General features: G+C 56.4%; 1 protein-coding gene across 2 annotated transcripts in view; it reads right to left on the reverse strand.

Annotated features, from left to right (window-relative positions):
• Positions 1–5,595, reverse strand: part of ALPL (alkaline phosphatase, biomineralization associated) — a 29,058-nt gene extending 23,463 nt beyond the window's left edge. The window contains exon 1 of one of the 2 annotated variants that reach the window (XM_063145079.1): positions 5,514–5,595. The gene's annotated coding sequence lies outside the window, so the exon portion shown is untranslated. The remainder of the gene's footprint in view (positions 1–5,513) is intronic. The other variant, XM_063145080.1, reaches the window with a different exon arrangement.
• Between the last annotated feature and the right edge of the window lie 405 nt (positions 5,596–6,000).

A 6,000-nucleotide genomic window follows, 5' to 3' on the forward strand; every position in this document is an offset into this window, starting at 1 on the left:
AGCTTCAGGGCTGAGTGGGGACTAGAACCTGGGTCTCCCCAGTGCCAACACAACACACCAACCACTACGCCGCACTGGTTCTCCAAGGATTAGGATCCTCCCACCTGGGGAGTGATAGGACGCCCTCCCCCCCGCCCCGCCCCGCCGCCTCCGGAGCTCGAGGGCAGCCTCCCAAATGAGCCTCCTCTTCATTAGCTTGGAGAATAAACTCCCCTCTGTGTGTTGCTAATTCCCTGAGCTTATTCCCACTGAGCGCCAGCGATGCCATCCAGTGTTCTTGAGGGGCACCCGGCACCTTGGCAGGGGCCCAGCTATCCAGGAGACCGGCCAAATCCCTCTGGCAGCCGGTGAAGGAAAGAAAGAGCCGGGGGGGGGGAGGGAGGATTTCCGAGGCCAGCCCGGTGCACTCCGGCTCAGAGAGCCCGTCGCCACCAGATGCACCCACACCCACACCCCACACAGGGAAGCACCTGCTGACATTCACTAATAGCCTTGGGGGGGGGGTGTGAATCGCCAAGCTGCACAGCAGAAGAGCGAGAAATTCAAGGACAATACAAAACGATGCAGAGCGGCTCTGTTTGCACCACATGTACAAAGCGATGCAGAGCGTGGCGAGTGTGGGCAGGGAGGCCTTTTGCTCCTTTTCTCCTAATACTAGAACCCAATGTGTGTGGTGGGGGGTGTCATTATCCCATGAAGATGATGGGTGGGAGAGTCAGGACAGATCAAAGGAAGGACCTTCTTCACACAGCGCAGAGTTGAACTCTGGAACTCACTGCCACAAGGTGTAGCAATGGCCACCAATTTGTACGTCTTGAAAAGGGGGTTGGATAAATTCCTGGAGGAGAAGGCCATCCATGGCTACCAGCCCTGATGGTTGTGTGCTGTCTCCAGTATTCGAGGCAGTAAGCTTGTGTGCCCCAGTTGCTGGGGAACATGGGCGGGAGGGTGCTGTTGCACCATGTCCTGCTTGTGGGTTCCTGGTCAACAGCCAGATGGCCACTGTGGGAACAGAGCGGTGGAGTAGATGGACCCTGGGTCTCATCCAGCCTCAGGGCTCTTGAGGGAAAAGCAGGCGTAAAAACAAAATAAGCCCCCTATACGAGGGAGAAGGCGCCACTCTCAGGTAACGTTCGTGCGTTACGTCGTCCGCCCCATCACCTGCTTCTCCTTTGACAACATCTCAAAGAGGCTGCGAAGTAAAATACCAACAGGCGAAATCTCACAGGCGGGAATGAAATCTGGAGGTGCTTTAGGAGATGTTTCAGTATTTCGTGCAAAGGAGCGTTGGTGGCCGGGAGACAAGGCAACACGGGGGGCCAGGGACACCGCCTCCCCCATCGCTGGGCCACGAAGGTTCAGCTCTTGCTTGCCGGCCCTCTTTGCCCCACCCTTGCAAGGTTGTCTCTCCCGTGCCCAGAACACGTTTTAGGAGTTTCTGTGCCCATCATTGTTCTCGGGCAGGAAAGAAACGCGGTGCTCAAGTGTTGAGCAATTTAGGGGGGGGGAACCAGAGAGAGGACTTCTTTCCCCATCACGGAGCGTTTTTCGTTTGTTTGCTTTCAGTCTTGCCACTCTAACTCCGTGACACAAAGGGCAGGTGGAATCTGAAAGAGGGGACCTGCCTCGGATTGGATCGACTAAAACACAAGATGCAAGCTTTTGAGACGCACAGGTCTCCTCCTTTGGGCCTCTCCGAAACTGGGTGGCCTGCCATATCAGATATGATTGAGAAGGGAAGTGGCCGTCCCATACAGCTGGATTGGGGCCAGCTGGCCTCAAGGGATTTCGGCTGCTTTTCAGTTGGCACGTTTGCCAAATTCGGACCAACTACAAAACGTCTTGTGGGGGCTTGAAGATGGAGCAGGTTTATTGTGGCAAGGAGAGAGTGAAAGAGAGGGGAAGACGAGCTTTTGCAATGTGGCTACTGGCTAACGAGTCCAACGTTCCCGTACGTTTCTGGTCTTCCTGCGGCGAGGCGGTGCGCCAGCGGGTGCGAATTTCACGAGGACCCAAAGAAGGCGAGGGCTGTCGAAGGGCCCCCATCCGGTGCAGCGCCTGCGCTCCCTCCCCTCTGCCGCATCCTGCTTCACCTCTTCCCTTGCCACCGGGTGAGCCAGGAGGAAATCGCCAGGCCCTGGTCTTGCACTTTGGTGTGAAGATGACCCATAATGAGCCGGCAATTACAAGCCAGCTTCCTTCAAGGGCTTTCCTCAAAGCCTGGGCCGGAAACCCTTCCTTAACAAACAAACCAAACCCCTCGTGCAGAGCAGGCGATTTGGGGTTGCAATTACATGATTCGGGAGCAACGGAGCCTCGTTTTGTGGAGGGCCACGTTCTCCCTCGGGCACCTTGCCCAGGTCCGCCCCACTGCCGCTCAGTCCAGGCTTGACCAAGGCGTTAAAGGCGTTTTCAATGGCTTGAGTAGCAGCTGGAAAAGAGGCAGAGGGGCCTCCAGGAGGACCCGAGAGAAGCCCTGAGGCTGGGTCAGACCAAGGCTCCATCTCGTCTGGCATTCTGGGTATGAACTGGCCTTCATACGGAGTCGGAACCTGGATCCCTCCAGCCCAGTATTGTCAACGCTGACTGGCAGCAGCGGCTCTCCAGGGATGATGATGATGATGATTGCATGTATATATCCCGCCTTTTCTCCTCCAAGGAACCCAAGGCAGTGTACATCCTCCTCCTCCTCTCCATTTTATGCTCACAACAACAACCCTGCGAGGTAGGTTGGGCTGAGAGTCTGTGACTGGCCCAAAGCCACAAGGGGCGTGGCCAAGACACACCGAAAACCAGCCTATAGCCTTTACTGCCAGTCACCAGAGAGGCTAAAAATGGGGACGAGCTGGCGTTCAACAGGCGGGGGGGATTTGAACTCAGCTCTGCCCAGTCCTAGCCTATCTATCCCTCAAGTTCCTGGCTCGTTTTGTCTCCTGGAGGACAGGAAAGAAGATCTCTTGTTTGACAAGGAGGTGTTGAACCAGAGACAGAGGAAACAGAGAGGACCGAACTCTCCCAGCGTGGCTGTGAGGCGGAAAGGGCTTCCCAGCGTGAATAAGGAATTGGGTTTCATCTGCCTCCGGTTCCTTCACTGTTTTAGCAATGGTGATACAGTTTCATTGTACATTAATGTCTATTGCAAAATATTATTATAACTTTTCATTCTCTTCTCAACTACTTTTTTTTAAAAAGGAAACCGGTAGAAAAAATATATTAAATCAAATCAATAAAATAAAGTCACTTGTTAAAAGGGCAGTGCACAAAAAAATAAAATAAATCCCCAGTGCTTTTGGCCAGGGGTAACATGTCAACGTCCGTTTCTTAGCCAGGCGGCCTGTTTAGTTCTGTGTCAAAGAAGAGGGCCCCCGCCTCCCCCTGTGTCCTCTAGATTACAACTCCTATCAGCCCCAGTCATGGTTAGACCTGATGAATACCCCGCCATGGAAGTTCACTCTGGAGGTGTGGGGATGTTACCAAGAAGTCCCTGCTCACCAGCCTAATCAGCGACCTTGATAAGGAGCAGGAAAGCACAAGGGGTGGGTGTGTGTTTGGCTTCACTTAACAACTTTCCTGCCGCCCCCCCCTCGGGAATGTGGGACCACAGCCCCCCTTTCAGCCCATCCCAGGTCAGAGGAAGTCGCCCATGAGACCCAAGCGTGCAAAACCTAATCCTAGGAAGGGACTTGTGTAGGCAGGCAGGCGTCCGTCATGGTTAGAGAGATGAAGAAGCCGCGTCTGGAGCAAGCCGGGGTCATTCTGCACCCTACCCTGGCTTGTACTTTTAATTAGGTGGCATTGATCGAATGGCCCTAATGCGCACACACACACACACACACACACACACATCATTATGTCCCTGCAGCTAAATCAATCCATTTGCCCCCAAAGGGACGCAGAGCGCTGGGATCCAAAAATGGGTCAGGCGTCATCCCTAGACAGAGCCAGTGGGGGCTGGGGGCTCCGGTGTCAGCGGGGTGATGAATCCGCTCCGGGTTTCAGTCAGGACCCTAAAGGAGCTGTCCAAGAGCTCCCAGAGGGAATCACAGAGTCTACTCAGAAGTAAGCCTCCGCCTGGTTAAATGCAGGCTTCGTTTCTGCACGGGGCTCTGCCTTGGCCACCTTCCACCCGAGATGCAAGTGGAGAGTGGCTGGAAGGAGCCCTCTGCCCATGCACAGAGGCACACTTCCCTTTTAGCCAAACCTAATTTACCCTTCTAAATATTTAACCATCCTGTCACTGCTTCTATGGCGTCCTTCTCCTGCCATCGCCTCGCAGCAAGAGCTGGGTTCGAGTCCCACTGCCTGTCTGCAGAGGGTGAGTCCAGCGAAGGAACCCGTGTTCAAAAACTAGTGGGGGCCCCCCCTAAAATGCCCATAACTGATGGGAGGCAGCATCTTTGTAAAAGTGTGGTAATAGTTAGTCCTTTGCACATGTTCAGAGGCACACTTCCCTTGGCTCTTGCCTTTTTTCTTCTTTTTTTTTTTTACAGCCAAATGGCAGTAATATAAACATTTTGATCAATCAGTCAATGGTTTGTGCATCACATCACAGTTGCAGGGGGAGTCCCTGAGAAGGGTGCACGAGGAAGGGGCTGCAAACCCCCTCCCTGACTAGAGGTTTTTTTAAAAAAAGAATAGTCGTGGGGGGGGGGGCTTTAACCCTGTGGTGAAGAATCTCCCCTGAGGACCGCTTTCTCCAACAAAGTTAGAGCGTGTGCCTGGGCTTCATGCTCCTGTCCTGTCCCGTCCCGTCCCCGTCCCCCCGCACTCCGAGAGAGGTGCTGAGGCTTGGTGTGGGCATCCCACCTGGAGAGAAACTGAGCAGGCACAGGGAATGCGAGGCTCGGGCTGCTCACGCAAAGCTGCTCTGCTTTTGGCTTTGCAGCCAGGGGCTTTGTGGGTGACAGGGAACGCAAGGAGGGCCAGTTCGGGGGCTACCTCCGGGGGCAGCAAAAGAGAGAGGGTGGGGGAGAGAGAAAGGAAAGAAGGAAGAAAGCAGGCATTGATTTAGGCTGCGATCCTACACGCCGCCGCCCCCCGCCCCGCCACCTCCGCACTGCATACAGGCATAAGATTCCCCTGCAAGAAAGAAAGAATTGAAGAGATGAATAGAAGAAGACATTAAGAAAGAAAGAGGAAAAGAGAGAAAGAGGGAACGGAAGGAAGGAAGGAAGGAAGGAGAGAGGGAGGGAGGGAGGAAAAAGAAAGAAATTAAGAAAGAAAGAGAAGGAAGAAAGAAAGAAAAGGTGAATAGAAAGAAAGAAGAGGGGGAGAGGGGGGAGGGCTCGCGCCAAGAAGTCCAGAGAGTGATATGTGGGAGGGGGGTGCAAAAGATGGGGAGGGGAGGGGAGGGGAGGGGGACGCCCCCCCCCCCGGGAATAGCGGCACCCCCACCCCATGGCAGCTGCCAAAGTGAAAAGGGAGCCTCCGCCGGGGAGGAGGAGGAGGAGGAGGAGGAGGAGGGGGTCCTGGGGGGGGGGGGGTCGCCTGCGGCGGCTGCGCAGGAGCCTCACCTTCGCTTCTGCCCCCGGACTGCTGCCCCGCGGCCGCTGCGCTCCTGCTCGCCTGGCGCTGGGCTCTCCTGCGCCGCGTCGGTCTGCAGCGGGCATGGCCCAGGGGCGCGCGGGGCTTTTTAAAGGAGGCGGAGGCGGAGGGCGGGCAGGAGGCGGCCGAGCTCCTCCACCCACCCACCCCCCTCGCCCCACTCCGCGCCCGGCTGGGGAAGAGGCGGCGCGCCCGCGGGCGCCCCTCGGCATCCCCGAGCCCGGCGCGGGCGCCGCCCGCTGCTGCCCTCTGCCGGCCAACACCGGAAGGGCCTCGCGGGGCTACCTGGACCCACCTGGGTCCCATCCAGCAGGGCTTTTGGGTTCTTGTCGCCCGCGGCGGCCACGGATGGAACTTCCGGGTACGAAAGGCAAGGTGCCTGCAACGCCTGTCCTCGCACGGAGACAGAGAACTGGGGAGCCGGGCCGTGGCAGTCCCCTGTTTCTTCACCCCTTC

This window comes from Elgaria multicarinata, chromosome 20 (genome assembly GCF_023053635.1).
Source record: "Elgaria multicarinata webbii isolate HBS135686 ecotype San Diego chromosome 20, rElgMul1.1.pri, whole genome shotgun sequence".
In the NCBI taxonomy this organism is placed as follows: domain Eukaryota; kingdom Metazoa; phylum Chordata; class Lepidosauria; order Squamata; family Anguidae; genus Elgaria; species Elgaria multicarinata.